The sequence below is a fragment of the Erinaceus europaeus genome, chromosome 4, assembly GCF_950295315.1.
Source record: "Erinaceus europaeus chromosome 4, mEriEur2.1, whole genome shotgun sequence".
Lineage (NCBI taxonomy): Eukaryota > Metazoa > Chordata > Mammalia > Eulipotyphla > Erinaceidae > Erinaceus > Erinaceus europaeus.
Window position 1 is genome coordinate 44,145,409 of NC_080165.1, and position 15,779 is coordinate 44,161,187.

The window sequence follows — 15,779 nt, forward strand, 5'->3', positions numbered from 1 at the left end:
TGGAATAGTGGAGAGGAAGTGTTAGGGAGGTACTCACTGCAAACTCTAGTGTACTTCTGCTTTCAGGTATATATTTTGCAGTAGTTTATGGATACGTGTGAACAATGATTGCCACCTCAACATGCTTCACCTCAGACTGTGTCCAGAGACTTCACGTGTGGAATGACAACCCTTCAGCTTCATTACTCGGGTGAGACCTTTCCTTTTATAGTACACTCTAATTTCATCTCAGGTCGTTCACTTTCTAACCCATATCTTAAGAACTGAAAAGATCATACCATGACATCATCTCCCTGACAATAACTTGAATGCACTGGCACATCAGATTTCAGGCTCAGGGGCAAAAAGAAAAAGGAAAAAGAAAACAACAACAACAACAACAACAAAAACTAGTATAGCCACAGGACCTTTGGAATTTAACTAAAATACGCCTACTAGCTATCTACAAAATGGAGGACCCCCCCCCCAACACTTCATCTGCACTATTCCAGCCCTTAGGTCCATGATTGGTCAACAATTTGTTTGGCTTTATATGTTAACTCTCTTTTCAGCCACCAGGTTCCAGATACTAGCATGATGCCAACCAGACTTCCCTGGACAGACAACCCCACCAATATGTCCTGGAGCTTTGCTTTCCCAGATCCCTTTCCCACTAGAGAAAGAGAGAGACAGGCTGGGAGTATGGATCGACCTGTCAATGCCCATGTTCTGAGGGGAAGAAGTTAGAGAAGCCAGACCTTCCACCTTCTGCATCCCACAATGACCTTGGGTCCATACTCCCAGAGGGTTAAAGAAAAAGAAAGCTATCCAGGGAGGGGATTGGATACAGAGTTCTGCTGGTGGGAATTATGCAAAGCTGTACCCCTCTTATGGTTTTGTCAATGTTTCTTTTTTATAAATATAAATAAATTTTTTTTTAAGAACTGAAAAGGAAAATAGCAGTCTTCTGTGAGAGTACATGCCCTTCTCCTACAGTTAAAAGGATATTCACAAGAACTTCAATACTGGTAGAAATAGTTTCTTTTAGCAAAGAACTTGAAGATAGTTTAGCTAGAATTTCAGAAAACCATGAACTTTAAGTCCAAATTATGTACCTTGATGTCTACAGGGATTTCTAAATAGCTAGAAATACCTCAATATCTTTATTTTAATTGATGAATAAACAGTAAGAATTCTAACATTTTCATTTTTCTAAAATAGAGTAGTGAAATAGAATAAAGTTCCAAAGCTCTACCTGTAGCAACCCTGTTTGTGTTTAAGTATTGCCCTGTTCAAATCATGCTTACTACATTTCTTATATTTTCATTGATTTACCTAAAAGTCTTAATCTCGGGCAGTTATAGTTTGGCTTTTAGTCGCTCACATCACTATAGGTATGAGCCATCTGAGAAAGTAGTACAAATATTAAACTGCAAGTTTGTATTCACTCTATTTCTTTCAAATAATAATTCTTATTAGTATTCTTAGGTTGTCAAAACAATCTTTATATTAGTGAACTTACTAATACCCAAGTATTGGGTCTAGAATAAAGGAAATGAAGCTGAAGTTGAAAACTTAGTAAGGATTTTAGATAAATTAATAGTTATTCTTGATTCGTTTTTCTTCTTTTTATTTATAAAATGGAAATATTGACAAGATTATAGGAAAAGAGGGGTACATTTCCACACAATGCCCAACCCCCCCCCCAGAGCTCCATATCCAATCCCTTCCTTTGATAGCATCCCTATTCTTTATCCTTCTGTGAATATATATACATATACAGGTATATATATATATATATATGGAGAGAGAGAGTAATATATATATATATATATATATATATATATATATATATATATATATAGGGAGAGAGAGAGAGAGAGTAATAGTTATTTAGTTATTACTCTAACATTCAATATTAAATGGAAGTATAGTAGGGGTGAGGAGTAAGATATTAATCAAAGTAGCCTTAGAAATGAGCTGAGTATGTTAAAAATCAAGGCAAAGTAACTGTACACAGGAACTGTGTGTATAGTTGATAAAGTTCTCACAGGAGTGCAGGTTAACAATTCTGAATTGAACTAAGTATATGGCATATGGTAGGAGTCAGCTTTCTCTCTCTCTCATTTTTTTATAAATTTTTTAAAAAGTAACACTGACTAAAACCATAGGATAAGCGGTGTACAACTCCACACAACTCCCACCACCAGAACTCCACATCCCATTCCCCTCCCCTGATCGCCTTCCTATTCTTTAACTCTCTGGGAGTATGGATCCAGAGTCATTACGGGGTGCAGTAGGTGGAAGGTCTGGCTTCTGTAATTGCTTCCCTGCAGAACATGGGCATTGGTAGGTCAATCCATACTCCCAGTCTGTCTCTTTCTTTCCCTTGTAGGGCAGGACTCTGGGGAGGTGGGGCTCCAGGACACATCTGGAGTCATCTGCCCAGGAAAGTCCAGTTGGCATCATGTTAACATCTGGAACCTAGTGGCTGAAAAAAGAATTAACATATAAAGCCAAACACATTGTTGACTAGTCATAAACCTAAGGGCTGGAATATTGCAGATGAAGATTTGGGGGTCTCTGTTTTGGAGATAGCTAGTAGGCCTATTTTGGTTATATTCCATAGAGCCCATGACTCTACTAGTTTTTGCCTGAGACTGACATCTGATATGCTGGTGGACCCAAGTTAGTGTCTGGGGAGATGATGTCATGGCTGAAAAAGGGCTAGGAACAGAGTAGCTCTCAAATATGGGAAAGGTATATAAATATTATTGACTGTAAACCCCATTAATTTGATCTGCAGGTCATATTAAGCTTAGGAGCCTATGTAACCTCTGCATCCCTGTAAGTCTGAGTTTCTCTGGTCATGAGTAGGAATTTTCCACCCTGCCCCAATTTCAGGACCCATCTTCCTCAGGTGGTAGATAGAGGATGTTGACCAACCTCCCTTCAGAGGATGGAACATTCTCTACCGTTGTTGATTCACATTGAGGGCAAGGTCCTATGGGGTCCCACAAAAATTGTATTGTTCCTAATGGAGATGATATGAAGACAACAGACATTTTTTATGTGGATTTTTCTCCAAATTCTGTAATTCTGGTCTAATCATGGGAAAAACATTAGGTGACTCCCAAGGGAGGAAGCACCTATAAAATATCTGAACAGTTCTCAAAATTGTCAAAGTCAATTATAAACAAGGAAAAAAATCTAAGAAACAGTCACAACCAATTGAAACCCATAACTTCACAACTAAACAAAATTTGATTTTGTTGATAAAATTTGGAACAGAAAAAGATCATCAGAAAAAAAAAGGAAACAAGCATAATATATAAAAGTTAGCCAATATTAGTATATCAATATTATTGGGAATGAATGTAGCTAATGTAATTATGTTAGAGGAAGTTGAGTATGAGGTATATATGAACTGTCTAAACTAACTTTATAATAATAATGTAAATCCAAATTGTTCTGAAGTAAAAATTTTATTTTTAAAAACAATAAAATACCAACATTACTATTTTTGTGGAAAAGCAAAATAATATCTAAGCAGTAAAATACATTAATACATTAATCCATAATACCAAATTTACCACTCGGATATTTGTTCCAGAACATTTAGTCTAAACTTTGTATCCATCTCTCAGCAGCCTTTCTTAATACAGTTTGTGGTTACCATTTATCACATTCTTTCTGTCTTCCCATGCCATACATTGCTCCATGTATCATTTTTATTTTATTTTATTTTATCAATTTATTTAAAAAAGGAGACATTAACAAAACCATAGGATAAGAGGTGTACAACTCCAAACAATTCCCGCCACCTGATCTCCATATCCCATCCCCTCCCCTGATAGCTTTCCCATTCTCTATCCCTCTGGGAATATGGACCCAAGGTATTGTGGGATGCAGAAAGTGGAACGTCTGAATTCTGTAATTGCTTCCCCAATGAACATGGGTGTTGACTGGTCAATTCATACTCCCAGCCTGTCTCTCTCTTTCCCTAGTAGGGTGGGGATCTGGGGAGCTCCAGGACACATTGGTGGGGTTGTCTGTCCAGGAAAGTCTGGTTGGCATAATGCTGGCATCTGGAATCTGGTGGCTAAAAAGAGAGTTAACATACAAAGCCAAACAAATTGTTGACCAGTCATGGACCTAAAGTCTGGAATAATGCAGATGATGTGTTGGGGGGTACTCACTCTAGACTATTGTGTACTTTTGTTTTCAGGTATATATTTTGCACTAGTTTATGGATACGTGTGAACATATGCTCTATTTCATGGGACCTAGTCTATATCTAGGTTTTTGGCCTTTGTTAGGAAGTGAACCTCCTGGAATGGAATTAGAAAGTACTATGAAAGGAAAGGTCTCACCCGAGTAATGAAGCTGAAGTATTGTCATTCCACACCTGAAGTCTCTGGACACAGTCTGAATTGAAGCATGCTGAGGTGGTACTCCTTGTATTGATTAGGTTGGGATTGGTGGATGCAATATTATTTGGTATGAATCGAAAGAAGCATGCAGGAAAGTGTGCCCCACCCTAAGGTTCCATGACTGGGGGAAATACAGTCTCTATAGTGGAAATATGAGGTCATATAAATCACTATTTAATTAATAAAAGAAGGGAAAATTGATCATATGTCTCAAACTTTTAAAGCACAGACTGAGCCTTTTTAATACATAGGCTGAGTCTTTGATATGTTGACTCTTTCAAAAGCCTAGACCAGGGAGAACAGAAGCAACCAGTGTTACAGCTATATACAAATAATGTCAAAGGACATAAATTATGGTGATGTTGGGTATTATACAGCAAATCCTAACAAAGGGATTTTTCAAAGTTAACCCAATTACCAGATAATGTGATTAGAACAATAACTATCTATTGTCTTCTTGAACCCTAAGACAGCAGGAACCTCACATTTCCACTGTAGAGCCTATATTTCCCCCAGTCATGGAAGTTTAGGATTGAGTAGCTTATTTATATTGTAATGCTAAGTATTCTTTTTAAAAATATTTATTTATTTATTTTATTGGATAGAGACAGAGAAATTGGGAGGGGGAGATATAGAGGAGAGAGACAGAGAGATACTTACAGCCCTGCTTCACCACTTGTGAAGCTTTCCCCCTGCAGGTAGGGACCAGGGTATTGAACCTGGATCCTTGCACACAGTGAATTAGGTGTGCTTAACCAGATGCTCCACCACATGGCCCCACTAAGTATCTATTCTATAAATAGTTGTGTACCTAAATTAGGTCTACCTTTCTGGAAATGCAATGGAAAGTTAACAACCAAATTTCTGATACTTAGAACCAGTCAGTCAGATTACATATAAGTAATCACAAAAATAGATTAAATTCAATTCATCTTCATAGAAGACAGTACCATGGACCTTCCCTATTTCAGTCTTTCCTAGGAAGATCACATGTGAGTGCATGCATCCTACTATGTTTTTTTAGGAAACCATATAATTTTTCTATTTCCTCTACAAGGTCCATGACAAAAACAGCCTTGTGGATGGTGTTGTATTAATACATTGAGGAGAAAATTACATTCAAAGAACCATGAAATATCAGGAGCAAATTACACTGGCTTTCTGAAGCAGGCATACCTCATCCATTTCATCTTAGCTAGTTATTCCAGTAGCTGCCTCTTAAAAAATCATTTAAATCAAACCACACTTCCCCTTACAGACAGACGAAATCACTTGCAGCTAATCTATCTCCTACTTTATTGCCCATAGAAATGAAGAACAGGTTGCACAAGCACAGTGTATAACAGGAGGCTGGAAGACAGCACTCATCCATTTCCTCATAGTATACAAGTTTGATCGTGTTTGCCTAATTATCCCATTAACCTGTACCTAAAGATCCAATTACTCCAGCTGTGGGTGATTGAATAAAGGGCAATTGCAACAGATACCAAGCAGGGGACATATGCATTCCTCATCTGTAAAGTTTGTAATTGCTAGCTCAGTCATTCACCAAGAAATCCCTATGTTAACAACTGGAGTATTTCTGAAGCACAGTTTCTCAATTAATAAATGCTCGTTACATTTTAAATGTTTAATATGAATGAAAGTTCTATTCCTTTTTCTGTCTTCACATTTGTGCTACTCCCATCACTTTCTTGGTGGAGCCTAAAAGAAATCCACTGAATCATATTCTTTCTTTGCAAGCACTGTTTCTCCAATTCAACTATGAGTAGACAATCAAAATTCATAACCAATTAACACTCACCTTACCATCCTTGAGGTCCCAGGCATGAGGATATAACATATATATGGAGGGATAGAAAGGGTGAGAGAAAGAGTGGGAGAGACCACAGCAGCAAGCACTGTAGTTCTCCTTTGTAGTGTATAGGGGCTCCTACCTGGACCATTCATATGGCAAAGAAAGCACTTTAGCAGGGGGACTTTCAATCCAGGCCCACCAACAAAGTCTCTTTCAGTGTAATTAAATGCATGCAAATTGTCCATCAAATTATAATTTTCCTAGAAAGCATAATTCTCTACTCAATAGCTAACATAATCACAAAATTTGTCTTTTATCACAAATGTGCTCTCAGCATTGTCCAGATATCAATTTTATTCCACCTAAAATGTATTCTTAAAGAAACTCACATTTTATTATGTTAAGTGAGATAAGTCAGAAACAAAAGGATGAATAGGGGATGATCTCACTCATAGACAGAAGTTGAAAAATAAGAACAGAAGGGAAAACATAAAGCAGAACTCAGATTGGAGTTGGTAGAAGACTTCTACTCCAAAAGACTCTGAGGGTAGGGTGGGGTGAGGTTCAGGTCCTGGAACTTGATGGCAGAGGAGGACCTAGTGGGGGTTGAATTGTTATGTGGGAAATTAAGAAATATGGGGCCAGTTGGTGGTGCGCCTGGTTAAGCATTCATATTACAGTGCACGAGGACCCAGGTTCAAGCCCCTGGTCCCCACCTGCAGAGTGGTGAGGCAGGGCTGCAGGTGTCTCTGTTTCTCTCCTTCTCTATCTCACCCTCCCCTATCAACTTCTCTCTGTGTCTATCCAATAATAAATACATTTCTAAAAAGAAAACTAAGAAATGTTATGCATGTACAAACTATTGTACTTTCACTAGCAGGTGGGGGCTGGGAGCTCAAACCCAGGTCCTTGGGCACTATAAAATGTATGGTAAACCAGGTACACCACCACCTGGTCCCTAATTTTCTTATTTCTTTATTGATTCTTTTTATTTAATTATTTTTAAATTACAGAATTACATGTCGACAGGGGGTTAAATACAAACCATTCCCACCACCAGAGTTCTGAATCATCATTCTCCCACTGCAATCCACCACAGTTCCCCTAAAGTTGTAGATATGGGCCAACCATCTTCTCTACAACTATCTGTCCACATTTATACAAAGTTCCCCCTTCTTTTCTTGATTCAATCCTCTCTTTCCCTCTAAACCACTCATGACATCAAAGCTACCTCCATGTGTCCCTCCATCTTTCCCAAATGGATGAGAGCTCTGGTGATGCGAGAGTCCAGGACATACTGGTGAGATCCTCTGTCCAGAGAAGTTGGGGTGGTGTCATGGTAGCATCTGCAGCCTGGTATCTGGAAGGTGGCATGACCTAAGTTGAGACAACATGTCTAATGAACAGGAACCAGAAAGTAGGATCAGAGCTGATGAGATTAGGGACTTTAGGGTAGAAGAAAGCTAGGGAAACCACTTTAGGCATGTTCCTGGGGGCAAACAACTATCATAGTTTTGCTTGAGTTTGGTAACTAACCTGAGGCTGGATGAGAATGTTCTCAGATTGAATGGTGTCAGAGTGGAGCACCAGATTTGAAGAGTTGCAAGGTTGACTTCTCAGTCTGGGATCTCAGGTTACAGTCCACAGTAGGGTTTCAGTAGCAGCATAATGCGGGGTGGCAGCACCAGTAGCGATTTGGTTAAAATTGACAGGGTTGGTATGGCGGTAAGGAATCACAGAAAAGGAATTTCAAGAGGTATAGGCATATCCTAGAGGTACCAGGACTAGGAGAAATGCAGGTCTTACAGAGGATGCAAGGGATTTCTTATAGTCTTAGAGAACATTAAATATTAATAATTAATTATTATAGCCAGGTTAGTTGGGGGGCTAAGTATCTGTGTTATTATACTTAACTACACTATGATCTGAATGCTTCTGCTTCTAGTGGTAATCAAACCTCCTTATATTTTAAATACTTACAAGGTTAAAAGGTCTTGAACTATTTGGCCTAAAGCTGTAATTGATTTTTTTAAATTTTTTATTTAAGAAAGGATTAATGAACAAAAACATAAGGTAGGAGGGGTACAACTCCATACAATTCCCACCACCCAATCCCCATAACCCACCCCCTCCCTTGATAGCTTTCCCATTCTCTAGCCCTCTGGGACCATTGACCCAGGATCATTGAGGGTTGCAGAAGGTAGAAGGTCTGGCTTCTGTAATTGCTTCCCCGCTGAACATGGGCGTTGACTGGTCGGTCCATACTCCCAGTCTGCCTCTCTCTTTCCCTAGTAAGGTGTGTCTCTGGGGAATCTGAGCTCCAGGACACATTGGTGGGGTCTTCAATCCAGGGAAGCCTAGCCAGCATCCTGGTGGCATCTGGAACCTGGTGATTGAAAAGAGAGTTAACATATGAAGTCAAACAATTTGTTGAGCAATCATGGATCCCAAGCTTGGAATAGTGGAGAGGAAGTGTTAGGGAGGTACTCACTGCAAACTCTAGTGTAGTCCTGCTTTCAGGTATATATTTTGCAGTAGTTTATGGATACGTGTGCACATAAGCTCTCTCTCACAGAAACTGGTGTATATCTAGTTTATGGGACTTTGTTAGAAAATGAACTACCTGAGATGAAATTAGAGTGTACTATAAAAGGAAAGGTCTCACCCGAGTAATGGAGCTGAAGGGTTGTCATTCCACACGTGAAGTCTCTGGATACAGCCTGAGGTGAAGCATGTTGAGGTGGCAATCATTGCTTTGGTTAGGTTGTGATCGGCGGATGCAATATTGTTTGGTTTGGATTGGGAGATGCATACGGGAAAGTGGGCCCTATCCAAGGGTTCCAGGACTGGGGGAAGTAGGGGCTCTATAGTGAAGATGTGAGGTTCCTGCTGTCTTAGAGTTCAAAAAGACAATCGCTAGTTAATATTATCATCACATTATTTGTTAATTGGGTTAACTTTGAAAAGTCCCTTTGTTATGGTTTGCTGTACAGTATCCAGTATCTTGTATATAGCTGTGCTATTGGATGCTTCTAATCTACTTGGTCTAGGCTTTTGAGAGAGTCCGCATATCAAATACATAGCCTATATATTAAAAAGATTCAGTTTGTCTTTTGAGAAACTTTGAGACATACAATTGATTTCCCCCTCTCATATTAATTAACTACTGATTTATATATCTACATTTTGCTAGGAGTGTACATAAATACCATTCCCACCACCAAAGGACTGTGACCCATCCCTCCCGCCCACTCCCACCCCCCACTGGCCTAGGAAGCTACATGTCTACCCCTCACCACTGGGTTTTTACTTTGGTGCCCTACTTACAATTTGGTCAGGTCCTGCTTTTAGTTTCCCTTTCAGATCTTCTTAGTCAGCTTCTGTTGATGAGTGGGATCATCCCATACTCATCTTTATCTTTCTGATTTAGTTCACTTAACATAATTCCTTCTAGCTCTGTCCAAGATGGGTCAGAGAAGGTGGGTTCATTGTTCTTGATAGCTGCATAGTATTCCATTGTGTATATATACCACAGCTTTCTCAGTCACTCATCTGTTGTTGGGCACCTGGGTTGCTGCCAGATTTTAGCTATTATGAATTGTGATGCTACGAACATAGGAGTACACACCTCTTTTTGGTTGGGTGTTATGGAGTGAGTCCTTGGGGTATAACCCCAGGAGAGGAATTACTGGATCATATGGAAAGTCCATGTCTAGCCTTCTGAGAGTTTTCCAGACTGCTCTCCACAGAGGCTGTACCAATTTAATTCTACCAGCAATGTAAAAGGGTTCCTCTGTCCCCACATCCTCTCCAGCATTTGTTGCCGCTGTCCTTTTTGATGTATGCCATTCTTACAGGAGTGAGGTGGTATCTTAGTGTTGTCTTAATTTGCATTTCTCTGACAATCAGTGACCTAGAGCAGTTTTTCATATGTTTGTTAGCCTTTTGGATCTCCTCTGTGGTGAATGTTTTGTTCATTTCCTCTGCCCATTTTTGGATGGGGTCATTTGATTTTTTGGTGCTAAGTTTGCTGAGCTCTATATATTTTGGTGATTAGTTTCTTGTCTGATGTCTGGCATGTGAAGATCTTCTCCCATTCTGTGAGGGGTCTCTCTGTTTGTTTAATAGTTTCTTTGGCTGTGCAGAAGCTTTTCAATTTGATGTAGTCCCATTGGTTTGTTTCTGCTTTAGTCTTCCTTGCAATTGGGTTTGATTCATCAAAGATATCCTTGAGGTGTATGTGGGAAAGTGTTTTACCAATGTTTTCCTCTAAGTATTTGATTGTTTCTGGTCTGACATCTAGGTCTTTGATCCATTTGGAGTTGATTTTTGTTTCTGGTGAGATAAAGTGGTTCAATTTCATTCTTCTGCATGTTTCAACCCAGTTTTGCCAGCACCATTTATTGAAGAGAGCCTACTTTTCCATTTAATGCTTTGGGTCCCCTTATCAAAGATTAGATGCCCATAGATGTTGGGATTTACTTCTGGGCTTTCAATTCTGTTCCACTGGTCTGTGTGCCTATTTTTGTTCCAGTACCATGCTGTTTTGATGATGATGGCTTTATAATATTGTTTAAGGTCTGGGAGTGTGATGCCTACATTTCTGTTTCTTTTTCTTAAGATGGTTTTGGCAATTCTAGGTGTTTTCAGGTTCCAGATAAATGATTGCAGTGTTTGTTCTATTCTCTTAAAGAAGTTTGGTGGAACTTTGATGGGTATTGCATTAAATTTGTATATGGCTCTGGAGAGAATATTCATTTTGATGATATTTATTCTTCCAATCCATGTGCATGGGATATATTTCCATTTCTTGGTATCAGTTTCTATCTCCTTGAGTAGCGATTCGTAGTTTTCAGTATACAATTCTTTTTCTTCTTTGGTCAACTTTATTCCTAGGTATTTGATTGATTTTGCTGTAACAGTAAATGGGAGTGATTTCTGGATGTGTTCTTCTTCAGATTTAGTGTTTGCATAAAGAAATGCCACTGATTTTTGTACATTGATTTTGTAGCCTGATACCTTGCTATATTGCCTAATAACTTCCAGTAATTTTCTACTGGATTCTTTAGGTCTTTCTATGTATACTATCATATCATCTGCAAATAGTGAGAGCTTGACTTCTTCCCTTCCAATCTGTATCCCTTTGATTTCTTTCTCTTGCCTGATTGCTATGGCAAGAACTTCCAATACTATGTTGAAGAGTAACGGTGACAGTGGACAGCCCTGTCTAGTCCCCGATCTGAGGGGGAATGCTTTCAGCTTCTGCCCATTGAGTATGATGTTGGCTGTAGGTTTGCTATATATAGACTCCATTATCTTGAGGAATTTCCCATCTCTTCCCATTTTTTGTAGAGTTTTGAGCATGAATGGGTGTTGGATTTCGTCAAAGGCTTTCTCTGCATCTATTGAGATAATCATGTGGTTTTTGGCTTTGCTTTTATTGATGTGGTGAATGACATTGATTGATTTACGGATGTTGAACCAGCCTTGCATTCCTGGGATGAATCCCACTTGGTCATGATGAACAATCTTTTTGATGTGTTGCTGTATCCGGTTGAAAAGATCTTGTTTAATATTTTGGCATCTATGTTCATCAGAGATATTGGTCTGTAGTTTTCCTTTTTTGTTCTGTCCCTATCAGCTTTTGGTATCAGGGTGATGTTGGCTTCATAAAAGGTGGAAGGGAGTATTCCTGTTTCTTCAATCTTATGGAATAGCTTAAGAAGTATGGGTATTAACTGTTTCCTGAAAGTTTTGTAGAATTCGTTTGTGAAGCCATCTGGTCCAGGACTTTTGTTGTTGGGGAGATTCTTAATAACGGTTTCAATTTCTTTGTCTGTGATTGGTGCATTTAGATTTTGTAGTTCTTCTTGGTTCAGTTTTGGAAGTGCATAGGTTTCTAGGAATTGTTCCATTTCTTCCAGATTCTCTAGCTTGGTGGCATATAGTTCTTTATAGAAGTTTCGCAGGATTCTCTGGATTTCTGTGGTGTCAGTTGTGATATCTCCTGCATCGTTTACAATTCTATTAATTTGAGTCTTCTCTTTTTTTTGTTTGGTGAGTCTGGCTAGGGGTTTGTCAATTTTGTTTAATCTTTCAAAGAACCAACATTTGGCTTCATTGATCTTTTGTATGGTTCTTTTATTTTCGATGTTGTTTATTTCTGCTCTAACTTTAGTGATTTCTGTCCTTCTGGTTGCTTTAGGGTTCCTTTGTTCCTCTTCCTCTAAGTCCTTAAGGTGTGCAGTAAGGTCGTTCATTTGGGCTTCTTCTTGGTGTTTAATATGTGATTGTATGTCTATAAGTTTCCCTTTCAGTACTGCTTTAGCTGTGTCCCAAATATTTTGATAGGTTGTGTCTTCATTTTCATTAGTTTCCAGGAACATTTGAATTTCCTGTTTGAGTGAGTCTCTGACCCAGTGGTTCTTAAGGAGCATGTTGTTTAGTTTCTAAATTCTATGTCTTTTAATAATTTTCCGTTTGTTGTTAAATGTTAGTTTTACTCCACTGTGGTCTGAGAAGATACTTGGGATGATTTCAATGCTCTTGAATTTATTGATGCTGTCTTTGTGGCCTAACATGTCGTCTATCCTTGAGTATGTGTTATGTGGATTTGAAAAGAAGGTGTATTCCAGTTTTTTGGGTTGGAGGAGCCTGAAAATGTCCAAGAGGTCTAGTCTGTCAATCTCTTCATACAATTCTCTTGTATCTTTATTGGTTCTCTGCTTTGTTGATCTGTCTAAGTGTGAGAGTGGGGTATTGAAGTCTCCCACTATTATTGTATTACTATTGATGTATTTTTGAAATTCTTTCAGTAGATACTTAATGTATTTAGATGGTCCCTCGTTGGGTGCATAGATGGTAATAATTGTTAAGTCTTCTTGGCTGATTGATCCTCTAATCATTATGTAATGTCCTTGCCTATCTTTTATTACTTTATTTAATTTAAAATCTATCGTGTCTGAGATGAGAATGGCTGTTCCTGCCCTTTTTTGTGAACCGTTAGCCTGTATGATAGTTTTCCATCCTTTCACTTTAAGTCTGTGTTTATCTTGTTGTGACAGATGGGATTCTTGCAAGCAGCATATGGTTGGGTTATGTTTTCTGATCCATCCCCCCACCCTGTGCCTTTTGATGGGTGAGTTTAAGCCATTGACATTTATTGATATTATGGATTTAATGTATTGTAGTGCCATTGTTCTAAAAGACAATTTGTTTACTCTGATATATTGCAAGTATTATAGTGATGTTCTTGTTTATAAGACGTCTTTTTGTACCTCTTTCAGGGCCGGCTTGGTGATGGTTGCCTCCTTTAACTGTTGTTTGTCTAAGAAGGTTTTGATCCCTCCATCTAGCTTGAATGAAAGTCTAGCAGGATATATTATCCTTGGTTGAAACCCTTTTTCATTCAGGGCTCGATGGATATCTTGCCACTCCCTTCTGGCTTTTAGAGTTCGAGTGGAGAAATCTGCAGATAATCTTATGGGTTTTCCCTTGTATGTGACTTTTTGTTTCTCTCTTGCAGCCTTTAGGATCCTTTCTTTATCCTTACTTCTTCTCATTGTGACTATGATGTGTCTTGGTGTCTTCAGGTCTGGGTTGATTCTGTTTGGTACTCTCTGGGCCTCTTGAACCTTGATATCCTTTCTGTTATTCAGGTCTGGGAAATTTTCTTGTATTATTTCCTCTAGAATGTTTGCTTCCCCTTCCTCTCTTTCTTCCTCTGGCAGGCCAATTATACAAATGTTACTTCTTTTGATATCATCCCATATGTCTCTGTTGTTGTTTTCAGTGTCTCTCAATCTCTTTTTAAGCTCTTTCACCTCTTTCTTAGTTTTCTCTAACTCATCCTCTGTCTGACTAATTTTGTTTTCTGCTTCTGTTAGTCTGCTTTCCCTTGCCTCAGCTTCTTTCTTCATTACAGCTATTTCAGCTTTCAGTTCTCTAATTGCCTCAAGATAATCAGTATTTTCCTGGGGGTCTCAACTGTTGTTTCCCTAATACTGCCATTCCTTTCCTCCAATGTTGTTTTCATTTCTGTGATTAATAAGTTTATTATTGCTTGCATACTTTTCTTATCTATGGTTACTTCTGACTGATTTGTAGTTTCTTCTGGGCTCTTGTCTTCATTCATTGTGGTAGCAGTTTTATTTGTTTTTAATCTACCCATTTTTTTATTTATGTGTTTCTCTTTTTTTTTTATGCTCTGTTGTTCCTCAGTTGTTGTGTCTTGAGTACAAGTAACACTGTACTAAATACCTTTATGACAATTGCACTCACCAACCTCCGGAATTACAGTAGCAACTGAAGTAAGTATTGAAGTAGTTTAATCATTACCAGTTAGCCAAACAATTTCTCCAGTCCGTGAAAAAATAGTAACCAAATCCCAGTGAAGAAAGAGAAAAGAAAGAGAGGATAGCAAGAATAGACAGTTATGCAAATCTACTATCCAGTGTGTATTCTAGGGGTAACAAGAGGGGAAAGGGAACTAGAGCAGAGATACACACCTAGAGAGTCCATTCTGAGTCAGATTTCTTCCCCAAAGTCATTCACAAATTCAGAAAGGCAAAGAAGAAAGAAGAAGTGTATGACAAGATTAAAAAAAAAAGAGAGAGAGAGAGAAAGAGATAAGAGAGAGAAAAGGGAGAAGATAAGAAGAAGAGTTGTAATTAAAGAGCAGTGCAAGGAACTTCCCAAATGTGTATCAGTGAATTAAAAAAAAAAAAAAAGCACCCTGTTTGGTGGTATGGGGTATCCTGCTAGGAGCTGGTCCCAGGGACTGCTTATGGGGGGGGGGGGGGGCGGCGGGAAGGATGTATGCTTGAAAATTAAAAGGAAGAAAAAAGAATTTTTTTTCCCTACTCTAATTCTTAACCCAAATTAAGTTATAGTCACCTCCTTGGTGTCTAAGGACACCTTATTGGCTGGCCTGCTAAAGGCAGAAAATCCTATTGTCTCCAGGGGAGTGCGTTCGGAGCTCAGAGGCTAGTAGCTTCTCCATCTGCCATCTTCCGGGAAACCACCCCCTCCAGACTTTTTTAAAGGATTTCTCGAAAATGAAAACTAGCTCCAAGTCCTTTGATCCAATGAGAGCTATACTTAAGAAGTCTTTGGATCTGCCCTCAGGGTCGCGGTGGACCCTGGAGACTCCCAAGAGAAAGCCCCCGAGCTAAATTGCTCTCTCCGTGTCCTCTGCCTGCCACGCTCTGCAACCGGCGGAGGAGCCGCCTTCCCGGGCGGAGGACAATGCCCGGCGCACTCACCTTGCCCGGCGCCACCTGGGAAGTCTGGAGCCCCGCTAGTCCGTGTCACCTTTACTCTAATTCTTAACCCAAATTAAATTATAATCACCACTTTGGTGTCACCCCTTATTGACAGGCCTGCTAAAGGCAGAAAATCCTACCGTTTCTCAAAGATGTGATTAGAGAACAGCTGTTAGCAGTTTCTCAGTCCGCCATCTTCCCTCTCTCCACCGCTGTAATTGATTTAGATGTTTGCACAGCTTTATTTTTCCGATACATTTTTAGAGATCCATAAACAATTAAATCCCTTATCAGAGTACAATCATT